Raw genomic sequence first — 26,918 nt, 5'->3', positions numbered from 1 at the left:
AGTGGACTGCATGAATTTACCAACTCATCGGCTCTCATCAACACTAGTGGCCTTTAGCCCTGTCTCTCGTTCTGTGCCACCTAAAGTCAGTGGACTGCGTGAATTTACCAACTCATCGGCTCTCATTAACACTAGTGGCCTTTTAGCCCTGTCTCTCGTTCTGTGCCACCTAAAGTCAGCGGTCTGCGAGAATTTACCAACTCATCGACTCTCATCAACACTAGTGGCCTTTAGCCCTGTCTCTCGTTCTGTGCCACCTAAAGTCAGCGGACTGCGTGAATTTACCAACTCATCCACTCTCATCAACACTAGTGGCCTTTAGCCCTGTCTCTCGTTCTGTGCCACCTAAAGTCAGCGGACTGCGTGAATTTACCAACTCATCGTCTCTCATCAACACTAGCGGCCTTTAGCCCTGTCTCTCGTTCTGTGCCCCTATGGTCACCGGACTGCGTGAATTTACCGACTCATCGACTCTCATCAACACTAGTGGCCTTTAGCCCTGTCTCTCGTTCTGTGCCACCTATGGTCAGCGGACTGCGTGATTTTACCAACTCATCGACTCTCATCAACACTAATGGCCTTTAGCCCTGTCTCTCGTTCTGGGCCCCTATGGTCACCGGACTGCGTGAATTTACCAACTCATCGACTCTCATCAACAGTAGTGGCCTTTAGCCCTGTCTCTCGTTCTGTGCCACCAAAAGTCAACAGACTGCGTGAATTTACCAACTCATCGACTCTCATCAACACTAGTGGCCTTTCGCCCTGTCTCTCTTTCTGTGCCACCTAAAGTCAGCAGACTGCGTGAATTTACCAACTCATCGACTCTCATCAACACTAGTGGCCTTTAGCCCTGTCTCTCCTTCTGTGCCACCTAAAGTCAGCGGACTGCGTGAATTTACCAACTCATCGTCTCTCATCAACACTAGCGGCCTTTAGCCCTGTCTCTCCTTCTGTGCCACCTAAAGTCAGCGGACAGCGTGAATTTACCAACTCATCGACTCTCATCAACACTAGCGGCCTTTAGCCCTGTCTCTCATTCTGTGCCACCTAAAGTCAGCGGACTGCGTGAATTTACCAACTCATCGACTCCCATCAACACTAGCGGCCTTTAGCCCTGTCTCTCGTTCTGTGCCACCTCAAGTCAGTGGACTGCATGAATTTACCAACTCATCGGCTCTCATCAACACTAGTGGCCTTTAGCCCTGTCTCTCGTTCTGTGCCACCTAAAGTCAGCGGACAGCGTGAATTTACCAACTCATCGACTCTCATCAACACTAGCGGCCTTTAGCCCTGTCTCTCATTCTGTGCCACCTAAAGTCAGCGGACTGCGTGAATTTACCAACTCATCGACTCCCATCAACACTAGCGGCCTTTAGCCCTGTCTCTCGTTCTGTGCCACCTAAAGTCAGTGGACTGCATGAATTTACCAACTCATCGTCTCTCATCAACACTAGCGGCCTTTAGCCCTGTCTCTCGTTCTGTGCCACCTAAAGTCAGCGGACTGCGTGAATTTACCAACTCATCGACTCTCATCAACACTGGTGGCCTTTATACCTGTCTCTCGTTCAGTGCCACCTAAAGTCAGCGGACTGCGTGAATTTATCAACTCATCGACTGTCATCAACACTGGTGGCCTTTATACCTGTCTCTCGTTCAGTGCCACCTAAAGTCAGCGGACTGAGTGAATTTATCAACTCATCGACTGTCATCAACACTGGTGGCCTTTATACCTGTCTCTCGTTCAGTGCCACCTAAAGTCAGCGGACTGCGTGAATTTATCAACTCATCGACTGTCATCAACACTAGTGGCCTTTAGCCCTGTCTCTCGTTCTGTCCCACCTAAGGCCAGCGGACTGCATGAATTTACCAACTCATCGACTCTCATCAACACTAGTGGCCTTTAGCCCTGTCTCTCGTTCTGTGCCACCTAAAGTCAGCGGACTGCATGAATTTACCAACTCATCGACTCTCATCAACACTAGTGGCCTTTAGCCCTGTCTCTCGTTCTGTGCCACCTAATGTCAGCGGACTGCGTGAATTTACCAACTCATCGAATCTCATCAACACTAGTGGCCTTTAGCCCTGTCTCTCGTTCTGTGCCACCTAAAGTCAGCGGACTGCATGAATTTACCAACTCATCGACTCTCATCAACACTAGTGGCCTTTAGCCCTGTCTCTCCTTCTGTGCCACCTAAAGTCAGCGCACTGCGTGAATTTACCAACTCATCGACTCTCATCAACACTGGTGGCCTTTAGCCCTGTCTCTCGTTCTGTGCCACCAAAAGTCAGCAGACTGCGTGAATTTACCAACTCTTCGACTCACATCAACACTAGTGGCCTTTAGCCCTGTCTCTCGTTCTGTGCCACCTAAAGTCAGCGGACTGCGTGAATTTACCAACTCATCGACTCTCATCAACACTAGTGGCCTTTAGCCCTGTCTCTCGTTCTGTGCCACCTAAGGTCAGCGGACTGCGTGCGTTTACCAACTCATCGACTCTCATCAACACTAATGGCCTTTAGCCCTGTCTCTCGTTCTGTGCCACCTAAAGTCAGCGGACTGTGTGAATTTACCAACTCATCGACTCTCATCAACACTAGTGGCCTTTAGCCTTGTCTCTCGTTCTGTGCCACCTAAAGTCAGCGGACTGCGTGATTTTACCAACTCATCGACTCTCATCAACACTAGTGGCCTTTAGCCCTGTCTCTCGTTCTGTGCCACCTATGGTCAGCGGACTGCGTGATTTTACCAACTCATCGACTCTCATCAACACTAATGGCCTTTAGCCCTGTCTCTCGTTCTGTGCCCCTATGGTCACCGGACTGCGTGAATTTACCGACTCATCGACTCTCATCAACACTAATGGCCTTTAGCCCTGTCTCTCGTTCTGTGCCACCTATGGTCAGCGGACTGCGTGATTTTACCAACTCATCGACTCTCATCAACACTAATGGCCTTTAGCCCTGTCTCTCGTTCTGTGCCTCTATGGTCACCGGACTGCGTGAATTTACCGACTCATCGATTCTCATCAACACTAGTGGCCTTTAGCCCTGTCTCTCGTTCTGTGCCACCTATGGTCAGCGGACTGCGTGATTTTACCAACTCATCGACTCTCATCAACACTAATGGCCTTAAGCCCTGTCTCTCGTTCTGTGCCCCTATGGTCACCGGACTGCGTGAATTTACCAACTCATCGACTCTCATCAACAGTAGTGGCCTTTAGCCCTGTCTCTCGTTCTGTGCCACCAAAAGTCAACAGACTGCGTGAATTTACCAACTCATCGACTCTCATCAACACTAGTGGCCTTTAGCCCTGTCTCTCTTTCTGTGCCACCTAAAGTCAGCAGACTGCGTGAATTTACCAACTCATCGACTCTCATCAACACTAGTGGCCTTTAGCCCTGTCTCTCCTTCTGTGCCACCTAAAGTCAGCGGACTGCGTGAATTTACCAACTCATCGTCTCTCATCAACACTAGCGGCCTTTAGCCCTGTCTCTCCTTCTGTGCCACCTAAAGTCAGCGGACAGCGTGAATTTACCAACTCATCGACTCTCATCAACACTAGCGGCCTTTAGCCCTGTCTCTCATTCTGTGCCACCTAAAGTCAGCGGACTGCGTGAATTTACCAACTCATCGACTCCCATCAACACTAGCGGCCTTTAGCCCTGTCTCTCGTTCTGTGCCACCTCAAGTCAGTGGACTGCATGAATTTACCAACTCATCGGCTCTCATCAACACTAGTGGCCTTTAGCCCTGTCTCTCGTTCTGTGCCACCTAAAGTCAGCGGACAGCGTGAATTTACCAACTCATCGACTCTCATCAACACTAGCGGCCTTTAGCCCTGTCTCTCGTTCTGTGCCACCTAAAGTCAGCGGACTGCGTGAATTTACCAACTCATCGACTCCCATCAACACTAGCGGCCTTTAGCCCTGTCTCTCGTTCTGTGCCACCTAAAGTCAGTGGACTGCGTGAATTTACCAACTCATCGGCTCTCATCAACACTAGTGGCCTTTAGCCCTGTCTCTCGTTCTGTGCCACCTAAAGTCAGTGGACTGCGTGAATTTACCAACTCATCGGCTCTCATTAACACTAGTGGCCTTTTAGCCCTGTCTCTCGTTCTGTGCCACCTAAAGTCAGCGGACTGCGTGAATTTACCAACTCATCGACTCTCATCAACACTAGTGGCCTTTAGCCCTGTCTCTCGTTCCGTGCCACCTAAAGTCAAAGGACTGCGTGAATTTACCAACTCATCGACTCTCATGAACAATAGCGGCCTTTAGCCTTGTCTCTTGTTCTGTGCCACTTAAAGTCGGCGGACGGCGTGAATTTACCAACTTATCGACTGTCATCAACACTAGTGGCCTTTAGCCCTGTCCCTCGTTCTGTGCCACCTAAAGTCAGCAGACTGTGCGAATTTACCAACTCATCGACTCTCATTAACACTAGAGGCCTTTAGCCCTGTCTCTCGTTCTGTGCCACCTAAAGTCAGTGGACTGCGTGAATTTACCAACTAATCGGCTCTCATTAACACTAGTGGCCTTTAGCCCTGTCTCTCGTTCTGTGCCACCTAAAGTCAGCGGACTGCGTGAATTTACCAACTCATCGACTGTCATCAACATTAGTGACCTTTAGCCCTGTCTCTCGTTCTGTACCACCTAAAGTCAGCGCACTGCATGAATTTACCAACTGATCGACTCCCATCAACACTAGTGGCCTTTAGCCCTGTCTCTCGTTCTGTGCCACCTAAAGTCAGCGGACTGCATGAATTTACCAACTCATCGACTCTCATCAACACTGGTGGCCTTTATACCTGTCTCCAGTTCAGTGCCACCTAAAGTCAGCGGACTGCGTGAATTTATCAACTCATCGACTGTCATCAACACTGGTGGCCTTTATACCTGTCTCTCGTTCAGTGCCACCTAAAGTCAGCGGACTGCGTGAATTTATCAACTCATCGACTGTCATCAACACTAGTGGCCTTTAGCCCTGTCTCTCGTTCTGTGCCACCTAAGGCCAGCGGACTGCATGAATTTACCAACTCATCGACTGTCATCAACACTAGTGGCCTTTAGCCCTGTCGCTCGTTCTGTGCCACCTAAGGTCAGCGGACTGCGTGAATTTACCAACTCATCGACTCCCATCAACATTAGCGGCCTTTAGCCCTGTCTCTCGTTCTGTGCCACCTAAAGTCAGTGGACTGCATGAATTTACCAACTCATCGTCTCTCATCAACACTAGCGGCCTTTAGCCCTGTCTCTCCTTCTGTGCCACCTAAAGTCAGCGGACAGCGTGAATTTACCAACTCATCGACTCTCATCAACACTAGCGGCCTTTAGCCCTGTCTCTCATTCTGTGCCACCTAAAGTCAGCGGACTGCGTGAATTTACCAACTCATCGACTCCCATCAACACTAGCGGCCTTTAGCCCTGTCTCTCGTTCTGTGCCACCTAAAGTCAGCGGACTGCGTGAATTTACCAACTCATCGGCTCTCATTAACACTAGTGGCCTTTAGCCCTGTCTCTCGTTCTGTGCCACCTAAAGTCAGCGGACTGCGTGAATTTACCAACTCATCGACTCTCATCAACACTAGTGGCCTTTAGCCCTGTCTCTCGTTCTGTGCCACCTAAAGTCAGTGGACTGCATGAATTTACCAACTCATCGTCTCTCATCAACACTAGCGGCCTTTAGCCCTGTCTCTCGTTCTGTGCCACCTAAAGTCAGCGGACTGCGTGAATTTACCAACTCATCGACTCTCATCAACACTGGTGGCCTTTATACCTGTCTCTCGTTCAGTGCCACCTAAAGTCAGCGGACTGCGTGAATTTATCAACTCATCGACTGTCATCAACACTGGTGGCCTTTATACCTGTCTCTCGTTCAGTGCCACCTAAAGTCAGCGGACTGAGTGAATTTATCAACTCATCGACTGTCATCAACACTGGTGGCCTTTATACCTGTCTCTCGTTCAGTGCCACCTAAAGTCAGCGGACTGCGTGAATTTATCAACTCATCGACTGTCATCAACACTAGTGGCCTTTAGCCCTGTCTCTCGTTCTGTGCCACATAAGGCCAGCGGACTGCATGAATTTACCAACTCATCGACTCTCATCAACACTAGTGGCCTTTAGCCCTGTCTCTCGTTCTTTGCCACCTAAAGTCAGCGGACTGCATGAATTTACCAACTCATCGACTCTCATCAACACTAGTGGCCTTTAGCCCTGTCTCTCGTTCTGTGCCACCTAAAGTCAGCGGACAGCGTGAATTTACCAACTCATCGACTCTCATCAACACTAGCGGCCTTTAGCCCTGTCTCTCATTCTGTGCCACCTAAAGTCAGCGGACTGCGTGAATTTACCAACTCATCGACTCCCATCAACACTAGCGGCCTTTAGCCCTGTCTCTCGTTCTGTGCCACCTCAAGTCAGTGGACTGCATGAATTTACCAACTCATCGACTCTCATCAACACTAGCGGCCTTTAGCCCTGTCTCTCATTCTGTGCCACCTAAAGTCAGCGGACTGCGTGAATTTACCAACTCATCGACTCCCATCAACACTAGCGGCCTTTAGCCCTGTCTCTCGTTCTGTGCCACCTAAAGTCAGTGGACTGCGTGAATTTACCAACTCATCGTCTCTCATCAACACTAGCGGCCTTTAGCCCTGTCTCTCCTTCTGTGCCACCTAAAGTCAGCGGACAGCGTGAATTTACCAACTCATCGACTCTCATCAACACTAGCGGCCTTTAGCCCTGTCTCTCGTTCTGTGCCACCTAAAGTCAGCGGACTGCGTGAATTTACCAACTCATCGACTCCCATCAACACTAGCGGCCTTTAGCCCTGTCTCTCGTTCTGTGCCACCTAAGGTCAGTGGACTGCATGAATTTACCAACTCATCGGCTCTCATCAACACTAGTGGCCTTTAGCCCTGTCTCTCGTTCTGTGCCACCTAAAGTCAGTGGACTGCGTGAATTTACCAACTCATCGGCTCTCATTAACACTAGTGGCCTTTTAGCCCTGTCTCTCGTTCTGTGCCACCTAAAGTCAGCGGTCTGCGAGAATTTACCAACTCATCGACTCTCATCAACACTAGTGGCCTTTAGCCCTGTCTCTCGTTCTGTGCCACCTAAAGTCAGCGGACTGCGTGAATTTACCAACTCATCCACTCTCATCAACACTAGTGGCCTTTAGCCCTGTCTCTCGTTCTGTGCCACCTAAAGTCAGCGGACTGCGTGAATTTACCAACTCATCGTCTCTCATCAACACTAGCGGCCTTTAGCCCTGTCTCTCGTTCTGTGCCCCTATGGTCACCGGACTGCGTGAATTTACCGACTCATCGACTCTCATCAACACTAGTGGCCTTTAGCCCTGTCTCTCGTTCTGTGCCACCTATGGTCAGCGGACTGCGTGATTTTACCAACTCATCGACTCTCATCAACACTAATGGCCTTTAGCCCTGTCTCTCGTTCTGGGCCCCTATGGTCACCGACTGCGTGAATTTACCAACTCATCGACTCTCATCAACAGTAGTGGCCTTTAGCCCTGTCTCTCGTTCTGTGCCACCAAAAGTCAACAGACTGCGTGAATTTACCAACTCATCGACTCTCATCAACACTAGTGGCCTTTCGCCCTGTCTCTCTTTCTGTGCCACCTAAAGTCAGCAGACTGCGTGAATTTACCAACTCATCGACTCTCATCAACACTAGTGGCCTTTAGCCCTGTCTCTCCTTCTGTGCCACCTAAAGTCAGCGGACTGCGTGAATTTACCAACTCATCGTCTCTCATCAACACTAGCGGCCTTTAGCCCTGTCTCTCCTTCTGTGCCACCTAAAGTCAGCGGACAGCGTGAATTTACCAACTCATCGACTCTCATCAACACTAGCGGCCTTTAGCCCTGTCTCTCATTCTGTGCCACCTAAAGTCAGCGGACTGCGTGAATTTACCAACTCATCGACTCCCATCAACACTAGCGGCCTTTAGCCCTGTCTCTCGTTCTGTGCCACCTCAAGTCAGTGGACTGCATGAATTTACCAACTCATCGGCTCTCATCAACACTAGTGGCCTTTAGCCCTGTCTCTCGTTCTGTGCCACCTAAAGTCAGCGGACAGCCTGAATTTACCAACTCATCGACTCTCATCAACACTAGCGGCCTTTAGCCCTGTCTCTCATTCTGTGCCACCTAAAGTCAGCGGACTGCGTGAATTTACCAACTCATCGACTCCCATCAACACTAGCGGCCTTTAGCCCTGTCTCTCGTTCTGTGCCACCTAAAGTCAGTGGACTGCATGAATTTACCAACTCATCGTCTCTCATCAACACTAGCGGCCTTTAGCCCTGTCTCTCGTTCTGTGCCACCTAAAGTCAGCGGACTGCGTGAATTTACCAACTCATCGACTCTCATCAACACTGGTGGCCTTTATACCTGTCTCTCGTTCAGTGCCACCTAAAGTCAGCGGACTGCGTGAATTTATCAACTCATCGACTGTCATCAACACTGGTGGCCTTTATACCTGTCTCTCGTTCAGTGCCACCTAAAGTCAGCGGACTGAGTGAATTTATCAACTCATCGACTGTCATCAACACTGGTGGCCTTTATACCTGTCTCTCGTTCAGTGCCACCTAAAGTCAGCGGACTGCGTGAATTTATCAACTCATCGACTGTCATCAACACTAGTGGCCTTTAGCCCTGTCTCTCGTTCTGTCCCACCTAAGGCCAGCGGACTGCATGAATTTACCAACTCATCGACTCTCATCAACACTAGTGGCCTTTAGCCCTGTCTCTCGTTCTGTGCCACCTAAAGTCAGCGGACTGCATGAATTTACCAACTCATCGACTCTCATCAACACTAGTGGCCTTTAGCCCTGTCTCTCGTTCTGTGCCACCTAATGTCAGCGGACTGCGTGAATTTACCAACTCATCGAATCTCATCAACACTAGTGGCCTTTAGCCCTGTCTCTCGTTCTGTGCCACCTAAAGTCAGCGGACTGCATGAATTTACCAACTCATCGACTCTCATCAACACTAGTGGCCTTTAGCCCTGTCTCTCCTTCTGTGCCACCTAAAGTCAGCGCACTGCGTGAATTTACCAACTCATCGACTCTCATCAACACTGGTGGCCTTTAGCCCTGTCTCTCGTTCTGTGCCACCAAAAGTCAGCAGACTGCGTGAATTTACCAACTCTTCGACTCACATCAACACTAGTGGCCTTTAGCCCTGTCTCTCGTTCTGTGCCACCTAAAGTCAGCGGACTGCGTGAATTTACCAACTCATCGACTCTCATCAACACTAGTGGCCTTTAGCCCTGTCTCTCGTTCTGTGCCACCTAAGGTCAGCGGACTGCGTGCGTTTACCAACTCATCGACTCTCATCAACACTAATGGCCTTTAGCCCTGTCTCTCGTTCTGTGCCACCTAAAGTCAGCGGACTGTGTGAATTTACCAACTCATCGACTCTCATCAACACTAGTGGCCTTTAGCCTTGTCTCTCGTTCTGTGCCACCTAAAGTCAGCGGACTGCGTGATTTTACCAACTCATTGACTCTCATCAACACTAGTGGCCTTTAGCCCTGTCTCTCGTTCTGTGCCACCTATGGTCAGCGGACTGCGTGATTTTACCAACTCATCGACTCTCATCAACACTAATGGCCTTTAGCCCTGTCTCTCGTTCTGTGCCCCTATGGTCACCGGACTGCGTGAATTTACCGACTCATCGACTCTCATCAACACTAATGGCCTTTAGCCCTGTCTCTCGTTCTGTGCCACCTATGGTCAGCGGACTGCGTGATTTTACCAACTCATCGACTCTCATCAACACTAATGGCCTTTAGCCCTGTCTCTCGTTCTGTGCCCCTATGGTCACCGGACTGCGTGAATTTACCGACTCATCGATTCTCATCAACACTAGTGGCCTTTAGCCCTGTCTCTCGTTCTGTGCCACCTATGGTCAGCGGACTGCGTGATTTTACCAACTCATCGACTCTCATCAACACTAATGGCCTTTAGCCCTGTCTCTCGTTCTGTGCCCCTATGGTCACCGGACTGCGTGAATTTACCAACTCATCGACTCTCATCAACAGTAGTGGCCTTTAGCCCTGTCTCTCGTTCTGTGCCACCAAAAGTCAACAGACTGCGTGAATTTACCAACTCATCGACTCTCATCAACACTAGTGGCCTTTAGCCCTGTCTCTCTTTCTGTGCCACCTAAAGTCAGCAGACTGCGTGAATTTACCAACTCATCGACTCTCATCAACACTAGTGGCCTTTAGCCCTGCCTCTCCTTCTGTGCCACCTAAAGTCAGCGGACTGCGTGAATTTACCAACTCATCGTCTCTCATCAACACTAGCGGCCTTTAGCCCTGTCTCTCCTTCTGTGCCACCTAAAGTCAGCGGACAGCGTGAATTTACCAACTCATCGACTCTCATCAACACTAGCGGCCTTTAGCCCTGTCTCTCATTCTGTGCCACCTAAAGTCAGCGGACTGCGTGAATTTACCAACTCATCGACTCCCATCAACACTAGCGGCCTTTAGCCCTGTCTCTCGTTCTGTGCCACCTCAAGTCAGTGGACTGCATGAATTTACCAACTCATCGGCTCTCATCAACACTAGTGGCCTTTAGCCCTGTCTCTCGTTCTGTGCCACCTAAAGTCAGCGGACAGCGTGAATTTACCAACTCATCGACTCTCATCAACACTAGCGGCCTTTAGCCCTGTCTCTCATTCTGTGCCACCTAAAGTCAGCGGACTGCGTGAATTTACCAACTCATCGACTCCCATCAACACTAGCGGCCTTTAGCCCTGTCTCTCGTTCTGTGCCACCTAAAGTCAGTGGACTGCATGAATTTACCAACTCATCGTCTCTCATCAACACTAGCGGCCTTTAGCCCTGTCTCTCCTTCTGTGCCACCTAAAGTCAGCGGACAGCGTGAATTTACCAACTCATCGACTCTCATCAACACTAGCGGCCTTTAGCCCTGTCTCTCATTCTGTGCCACCTAAAGTCAGCGGACTGCGTGAATTTACCAACTCATCGACTCCCATCAACACTAGCGGCCTTTAGCCCTGTCTCTCGTTCTGTGCCACCTAAAGTCAGCGGACTGCGTGAATTTACCAACTCATCGACTCCCATCAACACTAGCGGCCTTTAGCCCTGTCTCTCGTTCTGTGCCACCTAAAGTCAGCGGACTGCGTGAATTTACCAACTCATCGGCTCTCATCAACACTAGCGGCCTTTAGCCCTGTCTCTCGTTCTGTGCCACCTAAAGTCAGTGGACTGCGTGAATTTACCAACTCATCGGCTCTCATTAACACTAGTGGCCTTTTAGCCCTGTCTCTCGTTCTGTGCCACCTAAAGTCTGCGGACTGCGTGAATTTACCAACTCATCGACTCTCATCAACACTAGTGGCCTTTAGCCCTGTCTCTCGTTCCGTGCCACCTAAAGTCAACGGACTGCGTGAATTTACCAACTCATCGACTCTCATGAACACTAGCGGCCTTTAGCCCTGTCTCTTGTTCTGTGCCACTTAAAGTCGGCGGACGGCGTGAATTTACCAACTTATCGACTGTCATCAACACTAGTGGCCTTTAGCCCTGTCCCTCGTTCTGTGCCACCTAAAGTCAGCAGACTGTGCGAATTTACCAACTCATCGACTCTCATTAACACTAGTGGTCTTTAGCCCTGTCTCTCGTTCTGTGCCACCTAAAGTCAGCGGACTGCATGAATTTACCAACTAATCGGCTCTCATTAACACTAGTGGCCTTTAGCCCTGTCTCTCGTTCTGTGCCACCTCAAGTCAGCGGACTACGTGAATTTACCAACTCATCGACTGTCATCAACATTAGTGGCCTTTAGCCCTGTCTCTCGTTCTGTGCCACCTAAAGTCAGCGCACTGCATGAATTTACCAACTGATCGACTCCCATCAACACTAGTGGCCTTTAGCCCTGTCTCTCGTTCTGTGCCACCTAAAGTCAGCGGACTGCATGAATTTACCAACTCATCGACTCTCATCAACACTGGTGGCCTTTATACCTGTCTCTCGTTCAGTGCCACCTAAAGTCAGCGGACTGCGTGAATTTATCAACTCATCGACTGTCATCAACACTGGTGGCCTTTATACCTGTCTCTCGTTCAGTGCCACCTAAAGTCAGCGGACTGCGTGAATTTATCAACTCATCGACTGTCATCAACACTAGTGGCCTTTAGCCCTGTCTCTCGTTCTGTGCCACCTAAGGCCAGCGGACTGCATGAATTTACCAACTCATCGACTCTCATCAACACTAGTGGCCTTTAGCCCTGTCTCTCCTTCTGTGCCACCTAAAGTCAGCGGACTGCGTGAATTTACCAACTCATCGTCTCTCATCAACACTAGCGGCCTTTAGCCCTGTCTCTCCTTCTGTGCCACCTAAAGTCAGCGGACAGCGTGAATTTACCAACTCATCGACTCTCATCAACACTAGCGGCCTTTAGCCCTGTCTCTCATTCTGTGCCACCTAAAGTCAGCGGACTGCGTGAATTTACCAACTCATCGACTCCCATCAACACTAGCGGCCTTTAGCCCTGTCTCTCGTTCTGTGCCACCTCAAGTCAGTGGACTGCATGAATTTACCAACTCATCGGCTCTCATCAACACTAGTGGCCTTTAGCCCTGTCTCTCGTTCTGTGCCACCTAAAGTCAGCGGACAGCGTGAATTTACCAACTCATCGACTCTCATCAACACTAGCGGCCTTTAGCCCTGTCTCTCATTCTGTGCCACCTAAAGTCAGCGGACTGCGTGAATTTACCAACTCATCGACTCCCATCAACACTAGCGGCCTTTAGCCCTGTCTCTCGTTCTGTGCCACCTAAAGTCAGTGGACTGCATGAATTTACCAACTCATCGTCTCTCATCAACACTAGCGGCCTTTAGCCCTGTCTCTCCTTCTGTGCCACCTAAAGTCAGCGGACAGCGTGAATTTACCAACTCATCGACTCTCATCAACACTAGCGGCCTTTAGCCCTGTCTCTCATTCTGTGCCACCTAAAGTCAGCGGACTGCGTGAATTTACCAACTCATCGACTCCCATCAACACTAGCGGCCTTTAGCCCTGTCTCTCGTTCTGTGCCACCTAAAGTCAGCGGACTGCGTGAATTTACCAACTCATCGACTCCCATCAACACTAGCGGCCTTTAGCCCTGTCTCTCGTTCTGTGCCACCTAAAGTCAGCGGACTGCGTGAATTTACCAACTCATCGGCTCTCATCAACACTAGCGGCCTTTAGCCCTGTCTCTCGTTCTGTGCCACCTAAAGTCAGTGGACTGCGTGAATTTACCAACTCATCGGCTCTCATTAACACTAGTGGCCTTTTAGCCCTGTCTCTCGTTCTGTGCCACCTAAAGTCTGCGGACTGCGTGAATTTACCAACTCATCGACTCTCATCAACACTAGTGGCCTTTAGCCCTGTCTCTCGTTCCGTGCCACCTAAAGTCAACGGACTGCGTGAATTTACCAACTCATCGACTCTCATGAACACTAGCGGCCTTTAGCCCTGTCTCTTGTTCTGTGCCACTTAAAGTCGGCGGACGGCGTGAATTTACCAACTTATCGACTGTCATCAACACTAGTGGCCTTTAGCCCTGTCCCTCGTTCTGTGCCACCTAAAGTCAGCAGACTGTGCGAATTTACCAACTCATCGACTCTCATTAACACTAGTGGCCTTTAGCCCTGTCTCTCGTTCTGTGCCACCTAAAGTCAGCGGACTGCATGAATTTACCAACTAATCGGCTCTCATTAACACTAGTGGCCTTTAGCCCTGTCTCTCGTTCTGTGCCACCTCAAGTCAGCGGACTACGTGAATTTACCAACTCATCGACTGTCATCAACATTAGTGGCCTTTAGCCCTGTCTCTCGTTCTGTGCCACCTAAAGTCAGCGCACTGCATGAATTTACCAACTGATCGACTCCCATCAACACTAGTGGCCTTTAGCCCTGTCTCTCGTTCTGTGCCACCTAAAGTCAGCGGACTGCATGAATTTACCAACTCATCGACTCTCATCAACACTGGTGGCCTTTATACCTGTCTCTCGTTCAGTGCCACCTAAAGTCAGCGGACTGCGTGAATTTATCAACTCATCGACTGTCATCAACACTGGTGGCCTTTATACCTGTCTCTCGTTCAGTGCCACCTAAAGTCAGCGGACTGCGTGAATTTATCAACTCATCGACTGTCATCAACACTAGTGGCCTTTAGCCCTGTCTCTCGTTCTGTGCCACCTAAGGCCAGCGGACTGCATGAATTTACCAACTCATCGACTCTCATCAACACTAGTGGCCTTTAGCCCTGTCTCTCGTTCTGTGCCACCTAAGGTCAGCGGACTGCGTGAATTTACCAACTCATCGACTCCCATCAACATTAGCGGCCTTTAGCCCTGTCTCTCGTTCTGTGCCACCTAAAGTCAGTGGACTGCATGAATTTACCAACTCATCGTCTCTCATCAACACTAGCGGCCTTTAGCCCTGTCTCTCGTTCTGTGCCACCTAAAGTCAGCGGACTGCGTGAATTTACCAACTCATCGACTCTCATCAACACTGGTGGCCTTTATACCTGTCTCTCGTTCAGTGCCACCTAAAGTCAGCGGACTGCGTGAATTTATCAACTCATCGACTGTCATCAACACTAGTGGCCTTTAGCCCTGTCTCTCGTTCTGTGCCACATAAGGCCAGCGGACTGCATGAATTTACCAACTCATCGACTCTCATCAACACTAGTGGCCTTTAGCCCTGTCTCTCGTTCTTTGCCACCTAAAGTCAGCGGACTGCATGAATTTACCAACTCATCGACTCTCATCAACACTAGTGGCCTTTAGCCCTGTCTCTCGTTCTGTGCCACCTAAAGTCAGCGGACAGCGTGAATTTACCAACTCATCGACTCTCATCAACACTAGCGGCCTTTAGCCCTGTCTCTCATTCTGTGCCACCTAAAGTCAGCGGACTGCGTGAATTTACCAACTCATCGACTCCCATCAACACTAGCGGCCTTTAGCCCTGTCTCTCGTTCTGTGCCACCTCAAGTCAGTGGACTGCATGAATTTACCAACTCATCGACTCTCATCAACACTAGCGGCCTTTAGCCCTGTCTCTCATTCTGTGCCACCTAAAGTCAGCGGACTGCGTGAATTTACCAACTCATCGACTCCCATCAACACTAGCGGCCTTTAGCCCTGTCTCTCGTTCTGTGCCACCTAAAGTCAGTGGACTGCGTGAATTTACCAACTCATCGTCTCTCATCAACACTAGCGGCCTTTAGCCCTGTCTCTCCTTCTGTGCCACCTAAAGTCAGCGGACAGCGTGAATTTACCAACTCATCGACTCTCATCAACACTAGCGGCCTTTAGCCCTGTCTCTCGTTCTGTGCCACCTAAAGTCAGCGGACTGCGTGAATTTACCAACTCATCGACTCCCATCAACACTAGCGGCCTTTAGCCCTGTCTCTCGTTCTGTGCCACCTAAGGTCAGTGGACTGCATGAATTTACCAACTCATCGGCTCTCATCAACACTAGTGGCCTTTAGCCCTGTCTCTCGTTCTGTGCCACCTAAAGTCAGTGGACTGCGTGAATTTACCAACTCATCGGCTCTCATTAACACTAGTGGCCTTTTAGCCCTGTCTCTCGTTCTGTGCCACCTAAAGTCAGCGGTCTGCGAGAATTTACCAACTCATCGACTCTCATCAACACTAGTGGCCTTTAGCCCTGTCTCTCGTTCTGTGCCACCTAAAGTCAGCGGACTGCGTGAATTTACCAACTCATCCACTCTCATCAACACTAGTGGCCTTTAGCCCTGTCTCTCGTTCTGTGCCACCTAAAGTCAGCGGACTGCGTGAATTTACCAACTCATCGTCTCTCATCAACACTAGCGGCCTTTAGCCCTGTCTCTCGTTCTGTGCCCCTATGGTCACCGGACTGCATGAATTTACCGACTCATCAATTCTCATCAACACTAGTGGCCTTTAGCCCTGTCTCTCGTTCTGTGCCACCTATGGTCAGCGGACTGCGTGATTTTACCAACTCATCGACTCTCATCAATACTAATGGCCTTTAGCCCTGTCTCTCGTTCTGGGCCCCTATGGTCACCGGACTGCGTGAATTTACCAACTCATCGACTCTCATCAACAGTAGTGGCCTTTAGCCCTGTCTCTCGTTCTGTGCCACCAAAAGTCAACAGACTGCGTGAATTTACCAACTCATCGACTCTCATCAACACTAGTGGCCTTTCGCCCTGTCTCTCTTTCTGTGCCACCTAAAGTCAGCAGACTGCGTGAATTTACCAACTCATCGACTCTCATCAACACTAGTGGCCTTTAGCCCTGTCTCTCCTTCTGTGCCACTTAAAGTCAGCGGACTGCGTGAATTTACCAACTCATCGTCTCTCATCAACACTAGCGGCCTTTAGCCCTGTCTCTCCTTCTGTGCCACCTAAAGTCAGCGGACAGCGTGAATTTACCAACTCATCGACTCTCATCAACACTAGCGGCCTTTAGCCCTGTCTCTCATTCTGTGCCACCTAAAGTCAGCGGACTGCGTGAATTTACCAACTCATCGACTCCCATCAACACTAGCGGCCTTTAGCCCTGTCTCTCGTTCTGTGCCACCTCAAGTCAGTGGACTGCATGAATTTACCAACTCATCGGCTCTCATCAACACTAGTGGCCTTTAGCCCTGTCTCTCGTTCTGTGCCACCTAAAGTCAGCGGACAGCGTGAATTTACCAACTCATCGACTCTCATCAACACTAGCGGCCTTTAGCCCTGTCTCTCATTCTGTGCCACCTAAAGTCAGCGGACTGCGTGAATTTACCAACTCATCGACTCCCATCAACACTAGCGGCCTTTAGCCCTGTCTCTCGTTCTGTGCCACCTAAAGTCAGTGGACTGCATGAATTTACCAACTCATCGTCTCTCATCAACACTAGCGGCCTTTAGCCCTGTCTCTCCTTCTGTGCCACCTAAAGTCAGCGGACAGCGTGAATTTACCAACTCATCGACTCTCATCAACACTAGCGGCCTTTAGCCCTGTCTCTCATTCTGTGCCACCTAAAGTCAGCGGACTGCGTGAATTTACCAACTCATCGACTCCCATCAACACTAGCGGCCTTTAGCCCTGTCTCTCGTTCTGTGCCACCTAAAGTCAGCGGACTGCGTGAATTTACCAACTCATCGACTCCCATCAACACTAGCGGCCTTTAGCCCTGTCTCTCGTTCTGTGCCACCTAAAGTCAGTGGACTGCGTGAATTTACCAACTCATCGGCTCTCATCAACACTAGTGGCCTTTAGCCCTGTCTCTCGTTCTGTGCCACCTAAAGTCAGTGGACTGCGTGAATTTACCAACTCATCGGCTCTCATTAACACTAGTGGCCTTTTAGCCCTGTCTCTCGTTCTGTGCCACCTAAAGTCAGCGGACTGCGTGAATTTACCAACTCATCGACTCTCATCAACACTAGTGGCCTTTAGCCCTGTCTCTCGTTCCGTGCCACCTAAAGTCAACGGACTGCGTGAATTTACCAACTCATCGACTCTCATGAACACTAGCGGCCTTTAGCCCTGTCTCTTGTTCTGTGCCACTTAAAGTCGGCGGACGGCGTGAATTTACCAACTTATCGACTGTCATCAACACTAGTGGCCTTTAGCCCTGTCCCTCGTTCTGTGCCACCTAAAGTCAGCAGACTGTGCGAATTTACCAACTCATCGACTCTCATTAACACTAGTGGCCTTTAGCCCTGTCTCTCGTTCTGTGCCACCTAAAGTCAGCGGACTGCATGAATTTACCAACTAATCGGCTCTCATTAACACTAGTGGCCTTTAGCCCTGTCTCTCGTTCTGTGCCACCTCAAGTCAGCGGACAGCGTGAATTTACCAACTCATCGACTCTCATCAACACTAGCGGCCTTTAGCCCTGTCTCTCATTCTGTGCCACCTAAAGTCAGCGGACTGCGTGAATTTACCAACTCATCGACTCCCATCAACACTAGCGGCCTTTAGCCCTGTCTCTCGTTCTGTGCCACCTCAAGTCAGCGGACTGCATGAATTTACCAACTCATCGACTCTCATCAACACTAGCGGCCTTTAGCCCTGTCTCTCGTTCTGTGCCACCTAAAGTCAGCGGACTGCGTGAATTTACCAACTCATCAACTCCCATCAACACTAGCGGCCTTTAGCCCTGTCTCTCGTTCTGTGCCACCTAAAGTCAGCGGACTGCGTGAATTTACCAACTCATCGTCTCTCATCAACACTAGCGGCCTTTAGCCCTGTCTCTCCTTCTGTGCCACCTAAAGTCAGCGGACAGCGTGAATTTACCAACTCATCGACTCTCATCAACACTAGCGGCCTTTAGCCCTGTCTCTCGTTCTGTGCCACCTAAAGTCAGCGGACTGCGTGAATTTACCAACTCATCGACTCCCATCAACACTAGCGGCCTTTAGCCCTGTCTCTCGTTCTGTGCCACCTAAGGTCAGTGGACTGCATGAATTTACCAACTCATCGGCTCTCATCAACACTAGTGGCCTTTAGCCCTGTCTCTCGTTCTGTGCCACCTAAAGTCAGTGGACTGCGTGAATTTACCAACTCATCGGCTCTCATCAACACTAGTGGCCTTTTAGCCCTGTCTCTCGTTCTGTGCCACCTAAAGTCAGCGGTCTGCGAGAATTTACCAACTCATCGACTCTCATCAACACTAGTGGCCTTTAGCCCTGTCTCTCGTTCTGTGCCACCTAAAGTCAGCGGACTGCGTGAATTTACCAACTCATCCACTCTCATCAACACTAGTGGCCTTTAGCCCTGTCTCTCGTTCTGTGCCACCTAAAGTCAGCGGACTGCGTGAATTTACCAACTCATCGTCTCTCATCAACACTAGCGGCCTTTAGCCCTGTCTCTCCTTCTGTGCCACCTAAAGTCAGCGGACAGCGTGAATTTACCAACTCATCGACTCTCATCAACACTAGCGGCCTTTAGCCCTGTCTCTCGTTCTGTGCCACCTAAAGTCAGCGGACTGCGTGAATTTACCAACTCATCGAATCCCATCAACACTAGCGGCCTTTAGCCCTGTCTCTCGTTCTGTGCCACCTAATGTCAGCGGACTGCGTGAATTTACCAACTCATCGGCTCTCATCAACACTAGCGGCCTTTAGCCCTGTCTCTCGTTCTGTGCCACCTAAAGTCAGTGGACTGCGTGAATTTACCAACTCATCGGCTCTCATTAACACTAGTGGCCTTTAGCCCTGTCTCTCGTTCTGTGCCACCTAAAGTCAGCGGACTGCATGAATTTACCAACTCATCGACTCTCATCAACACTAGTGGCCTTTAGCCCTGTCTCTCGTTCTGTGCCACTTAAAGTCAGCGGACTGCATGAATTTACCAACTCATCGACTCTCATCAACACTAGTGGCCTTTAGCCCTGTCTGTCGTTCTGTGCCACCTAAAGTCAGCGGACTGCGTGAATTTACCAACTCATCGACTCTCATCAACACTGGTGGCCTTTATACCTGTCTCTCGTTCAGTGCCACCTAAAGTCAGCGGACTGCGTGAATTTATCAACTCATCGACTGTCATCAACACTGGTGGCCTTTATACCTGTCTCTCGTTCAGTGCCACCTAAAGTCAGCAGACTGCGTGAATTTATCAACTCATCGACTGTCATCAACACTGGTGGCCTTTATACCTGTCTCTCGTTCAGTGCCACCTAAAGTCAGCGGACTGCGTGAATTTATCAACTCATCGACTCTCATCAACACTAGTGGCCTTTAGCCCTGTCTCTCGTTCTGTCCCACCTAAGGCCAGAGGACTGCATGAATTTACCAACTCATCGACTCTCATCAACACTAGTGGCCTTTAGCCCTGTCTCTCGTTCTGTGCCACCTAAAGTCAGCGGACTGCATGAATTTACCAACTCATCGACTCTCATCAACACTAGTGGCCTTTAGCCCTGTCTCTCGTTCTGTGCCACCTAATGTCAGCGGACTGCGTGAATTTACCAACTCATCGAATCTCATCAACACTAGTGGCCTTTAGCCCTGTCTCTCGTTCTGTGCCACCTAAAGTCAGCGGACTGCATGAATTTACCAACTCATCGACTCTCATCAACACTAGTGGCCTTTAGCCCTGTCTCTCCTTCTCTGCCACCTAAAGTCAGCGCACTGCGTGAATTTACCAACTCATCGACTCTCATCAACACTGGTGGCCTTTAGCCCTGTCTCTCGTTCTGTGCCACCAAAAGTCAGCAGACTGCGTGAATTTACCAACTCTTCGACTCACATCAACACTAGTGGCCTTTAGCCCTGCCTCTCGTTCTGTGGCACCTAAAGTCAGCGGACTGCGTGAATTTACCAACTCATCGACTCTCATCAACACTAGTGGCCTTTAGCCCTGTCTCTCGTTCTGTGCCACCTAAGGTCAGAGGACTGGGTGCGTTTACCAACTCATCGACTCTCATCAACACTAATGGCCTTTAGCCCTGTCTCTCGTTCTGTGCCACCTAAAGTCAGCGGACTGTGTGAATTTACCAACTCATCGACTCTCATCAACACTAGTGGCCTTTAGCCTTGTCTCTCGTTCTGTGCCACCTAAAGTCAGCGGACTGCGCGATTTTACCAACTCATCGACTCTCATCAACACTAGTGGCCTTTAGCGCTGTCTCTCGTTCTGTGCCACCTATGGTCAGCGGACTGCGTGATTTTACCAACTCATCGACTCTCATCAACACTAATGGCCTTTAGCCCTGTCTCTCGTTCTGTGCCCCTATGGTCACCGGACTGCGTGAATTTACCGACTCATCGACTCTCATCAACACTAATGGCCTTTAGCCCTGTCTCTCGTTCTGTGCCACCTATGGTCAGCGGACTGCGTGATTTTACCAACTCATCGACTCTCATCAACACTAATGGCCTTTAGCCCTGTCTCTCGTTCTGTGCCCCTATGGTCACCGGACTGCGTGAATTTACCGACTCATCGACTCTCATCAACACTAGTGGCCTTTAGCCCTGTCTCTCGTTCTGTGCCACCTATGGTCTGCGGACTGCGTGATTTTACCAACTCATCGACTCTCATCAACACTAATGGCCTTTAGCCCTGTCTCTCGTTCTGTGCCCCTATGGTCACCGGACTGCGTGAATTTACCAACTCATCGACTCTCATCAACAGTAGTGGCCTTTAGCCCTGTCTCTCGTTCTGTGCCACCAAAAGTCAGCAGACTGCGTGAATTTACCAACTCATCGACTCTCATCAACACTAGTGGCCTTTAGCCCTGTCTCTCTTTCTGTGCCACCTAAAGTCAGCAGACTGCGTGAATTTACCAACTCATCGACTCTCATCAACACTAGTGGCCTTTAGCCCTGTCTCTCCTTCTGTGCCACCTAAAGTCAGCGGACTGCGTGAATTTACCAAATCATCGACTCCCATCAACACTAGCGGCCTTTAGCCCTGTCTCTCGTTCTGTGCCACCTCAAGTCAGTGGACTGCATGAATTTACCAACTCATCGGCTCTCATCAACACTAGTGGCCTTTAGCCCTGTCTCTCGTTCTGTGCCACCTAAAGTCAGCGGACAGCGTGAATTTACCAACTCATCGACTCTCATCAACACTAGCGGCCTTTAGCCCTGTCTCTCGTTCTGTGCCACCTAAAGTCAGCGGACTGCGTGAATTTACCAACTCATCGACTCCCATCAACACTAGCGGCCTCTAGCCCTGTCTCTCGTTCTGTGCCACCTAAAGTCAGTGGACTGCATGAATTTACCAACTCATCGTCTCTCATCAACACTAGCGGCCTTTAGCCCTGTCTCTCCTTCTGTGCCACCTAAAGTCAGCGGACAGCGTGAATTTACCAACTCATCGACTCTCATCAACACTAGCGGCCTTTAGCCCTGTCTCTCGTTCTGTGCCACCTAAAGTCAGCGGACTGCGTGAATTTACCAACTCATCGACTCCCATCAACACTAGCGGCCGTTAGCCCTGTCTCTCGTTCTGTGCCACCTAAAGTCAGCGGACTGCGTGAATTTACCAACTCATCGACTCCCATCAACACTAGCGGCCTTTAGCCCTGTCTCTCGTTCTGTGCCACCTAAAGTCAGTGGACTGCGTGAATTTACCAACTCATCGGCTCTCATCAACACTAGTGGCCTTTAGCCCTGTCTCTCGTTCTGTGCCACCTAAAGTCAGTGGACTGCGTGAATTTACCAACTCATCGGCTCTCATTAACACTAGTGGCCTTTTAGCCCTGTCTCTCGTTCTGTGCCACCTAAAGTCAGCGGACTGCGTGAATTTACCAACTCATCGACTCTCATCAACACTAGTGGCCTTTAGCCCTGTCTCTCGTTCTGTGCCACCTAAAGTCAGCGGACTGCGTGAATTTACCAACTCATCGACTGTCATCAACATTAGTGACCTTTAGCCCTGTCTCTCGTTCTGTGCCACCTAAAGTCAGCGCACTGCATGAATTTACCAACTGATCGACTCCCATCAACACTAGTGGCCTTTAGCCCTGTCTCTCGTTCTGTGCCACCTAAAGTCAGCGGACTGCATGAATTTACCAACTCATCGACTCTCATCAACACTGGTGGCCTTTATACCTGTCTCCAGTTCAGTGCCACCTAAAGTCAGCGGACTGCGTGAATTTATCAACTCATCGACTGTCATCAACACTGGTGGCCTTTATACCTGTCTCTCGTTCAGTGCCACCTAAAGTCAGCGGACTGCGTGAATTTATCAACTCATCGACTGTCATCAACACTAGTGGCCTTTAGCCCTGTCTCTCGTTCTGTGCCACCTAAGGCCAGCGGACTGCATGAATTTACCAACTCATCGACTGTCATCAACACTAGTGGCCTTTAGCCCTGTCGCTCGTTCTGTGCCACCTAAGGTCAGCGGACTGCGTGAATTTACCAACTCATCGACTCCCATCAACATTAGCGGCCTTTAGCCCTGTCTCTCGTTCTGTGCCACCTAAAGTCAGTGGACTGCATGAATTTACCAACTCATCGTCTCTCATCAACACTAGCGGCCTTTAGCCCTGTCTCTCCTTCTGTGCCACCTAAAGTCAGCGGACAGCGTGAATTTACCAACTCATCGACTCTCATCAACACTAGCGGCCTTTAGCCCTGTCTCTCATTCTGTGCCACCTAAAGTCAGCGGACTGCGTGAATTTACCAACTCATCGACTCCCATCAACACTAGCGGCCTTTAGCCCTGTCTCTCGTTCTGTGCCACCTAAAGTCAGCGGACTGCGTGAATTTACCAACTCATCGGCTCTCATTAATACTAGTGGCCTTTAGCCCTGTCTCTCGTTCTGTGCCACCTAAAGTCAGCGGACTGCGTGAATTTACCAACTCATCGACTCTCATCAACACTAGTGGCCTTTAGCCCTGTCTCTCATTCCGTGCCACCTAAAGTCAACGGACTGCGTGAATTTACCAACTCATCGACTCTCATGAACACTAGCGGCCTTTAGCCCTGTCTCTCGTTCCGTGCCACTTAAAGTCAGCGGACGGCGTGAATTTACCAACTCATCGACTGTCATCAACACTAGCGGCCTTTAGCCCTGTCCCTCGTTCTGTGCCACCTAAAGTCAGCAGACTGTCTGAATTTACCAACTCATCGACTCTCATTAACACTAGTGGCCTTTAGCCCTGTCTCTCGTTCTGTGCCATCTAAAGTCAGCGGACTGCATGAATTTACCAACTAATCGGCTCTCATTAACACTAGTGGCCTTTAGCCCTGTCTCTCGTTCTGTGCCACCTAAAGTCAGCGGACTGCGTGAATTTACCAACTCATCGACTGTCATCAACATTAGTGGCCTTTAGCCCTGTCTCTCGTACTGTGCCACCTAAAGTCAGCGCACTGCATGAATTTACCAACTGATCGACTCCCATCAACACTAGTGGCCTTTAGCCCTGTCTCTCGTTCTGTGCCACCTAAAGTCAGCGGACTGCGTGAATTTACCAACTCATCGACTCTCATCAACCCTGGTGGCCTTTATACCTGTCTCTCGTTCAGTGCCACCTAAAGTCAGCGGACTGCGTGAATTTATCAACTCATCGACTGTCATCAACACTGGTGGCCTTTATACCTGTCTCTCGTTCAGTGCCACCTAAAGTCAGCGGACTGCGTGAATTTATCAACTCATCGACTGTCATCAACACTGGTGGCCTTTATACCTGTCTCTCGTTCAGTGCCACCTAAAGTCAGCGGACTGCGTGAATTTATCAACTCATCGACTGTCATCAACACTAGTGGCCTTTAGCCCTGTCTCTCGTTCTGTGCCACCTAAGGCCAGCGGACTGCATGAATTTACCAACTCATCGACTCTCATCAACACTAGTGGCCTTTAGCCCTGTCTCTCGTTCTGTGCCACCTAAAGTCAGCGGACTGCATGAATTTACCAACTCATCGACTCTCATCAACACTAGTGGCCTTTAGCCCTGTCTCTCGTTCTGTGCCACCTAAAGTCAGCGGACTGCGTGAATTTACCAACTCATCGAATCTCATCAACACTAGCGGCCTTTAGCCCTGTCTCTCGTTCTGTGCCACCTAAGGTCAGCGGACTGCGTGAATTTACCAACTCATCGACTCTCATCAACACTAGCGGCCTTTAGCCCTGTCTCTCCTTCTGTGCCACCTAAAGTCAGCGCACTGCGTGAATTTACCAACTCATCGACTCTCATCAACACTCGTGGCCTTTAGCCCTGTCTCTCGTTCTGTGCCACCAAAAGTCAGCAGACTGCATGAATTTACCAACTCTTCGACTCACATCAACACTAGTGGCCTTTAGCCCTGTCTCTCGTTCTGTGCCACCTAAAGTCAGCGGACTGCGTGAATTTACCAACTCATCGGCTCTCATCAACACTAGTGGCCTTTAGCCCTGTCTCTCGTTCTGTGCCACCTAAAGTCAGTGGACTGCGTGAATTTACCAACTCATCGGCTCTCATTAACACTAGTGGCCTTTTAGCCCTGTCTCTCGTTCTGTGCCACCTAAAGTCAGCGGACTGCGTGAATTTACCAACTCATCGACTCTCATCAACACTAGTGGCCTTTAGCCCTGTCTCTCGTTCCGTGCCACCTAAAGTCAAAGGACTGCGTGAATTTACCAACTCATCGACTCTCATGAACAATAGCGGCCTTTAGCCTTGTCTCTTGTTCTGTGCCACTTAAAGTCGGCGGACGGCGTGAATTTACCAACTTATCGACTGTCATCAACACTAGTGGCCTTTAGCCCTGTCCCTCGTTCTGTGCCACCTAAAGTCAGCAGACTGTGCGAATTTACCAACTCATCGACTCTCATTAACACTAGTGGCCTTTAGCCCTGTCTCTCGTTCTGTGCCACCTAAAGTCAGTGAACTGCGTGAATTTACCAACTAATCGGCTCTCATTAACACTAGTGGCCTTTAGCCCTGTCTCTCGTTCTGTGCCACCTAAAGTCAGCGGACTGCGTGAATTTACCAACTCATCGACTGTCATCAACATTAGTGACCTTTAGCCCTGTCTCTCGTTCTGTGCCACCTAAAGTCAGCGCACTGCATGAATTTACCAACTGATCGACTCCCATCAACACTAGTGGCCTTTAGCCCTGTCTCTCGTTCTGTGCCACCTAAAGTCAGCGGACTGCGTGAATTTACCAACTCATCTACTCTCATCAACACTAGTGGCCTTTAGCCCTGTCTCTCGTTCTGTGCCACCTAAGGTCAGCGGACTGCGTGCGTTTCCCAACTCATCGACTCTCATCAACACTAATGGCCTTTAGCCCTGTCTCTCGTTCTGTGCCACCTAAAGTCAGCGGACTGCGTGAATTTACCAACTCATCGACTCTCATCAACACTAGTGGCCTTTAGCCTTGTCTCGCGTTCTGTGCCACCTAAAGTCAGCGGACTGCGTGATTTTACCAACTCATCGACTCTCATCAACACTAGTGGCCTTTAGCCCTGTCTCTCGTTCTGTGCCACCTATGGTCAGCGGACTGCGTGATTTTACCAACGCATCGACTCTCATCAACACTAATGGCCTTTAGCCCTGTCTCTCGTTCTGTGCCACCTATGGTCACCGGACTGCGTGAATTTACCAACTCATCGACTCTCATCAACACTGGTGGCCTTTAGCCCTGTCTGTGCCACCTAAAGTCAGTGGACTGCGTGAATTTACCAACTCATCGGCTCTCATTAACAAAAGTGGCCTTTAGCCCTGTCTCTCGTTCTGTGCCACCTAAAGTCAGCGGACTGCATGAATTTACCAACTCATCGACTCTCATCAACACTAGCGGCCTTTAGCCCTGTCTCTCGTTCTGTGCCACCTAAAGTCATCAGACTGCGTGAATTTACCAACTCATCGACTCTCATCAACACTGGTGGCCTTTATACCTGTCTCTCGTTCTGTGCCACCTAAAGTCAGCAGACTGCGTGAATTTACCAACTCATCAACTGTCATCAACACTAGTGGCCTTTAGCCCTGTCTCTCGTTCTGTGCCACCTAAAGTCAGCGGACTGCGTGAATTTACCACCTCATCGAATCTCATCAACACTAGCGGCCTTTAGCCCTGTCTCTCGTTCTGTGCCACCTAAGGTCAGCGGACTGCATGAATTTACCAACTCATCGACTCTCATCAACACTAGTGGCCTTTAGCCCTGTCTCTCCTTCTCTGCCACCTAAAGTCAGCGCACTGCGTGAATTTACCAACTCATCGACTCTCATCAACACTGGTGGCCTTTAGCCCTGTCTCTCGTTCTGTGCCACCAAAAGTCAGCAGACTGCGTGAATTTACCAACTCTTCGACTCACATCAACACTAGTGGCCTTTAGCCCTGTCTCTCGTTCTGTGCCACCTAAAGTCAGCGGACTGCGTGAATTTACCAACTCATCGACTCTCATCAACACTAGTGGCCTTTAGCCCTGTCTCTTGTTCTGTGCCATCTAAGGTCAGCG

The sequence above is a fragment of the Ambystoma mexicanum genome, chromosome 6p (genome assembly GCF_040938575.1).
Source record: "Ambystoma mexicanum isolate Mex_15411 chromosome 6p, UKY_AmexF1_1, whole genome shotgun sequence".
NCBI classification, from domain to species: domain Eukaryota; kingdom Metazoa; phylum Chordata; class Amphibia; order Caudata; family Ambystomatidae; genus Ambystoma; species Ambystoma mexicanum.
This window is presented reverse-complemented; position numbering follows the sequence as displayed.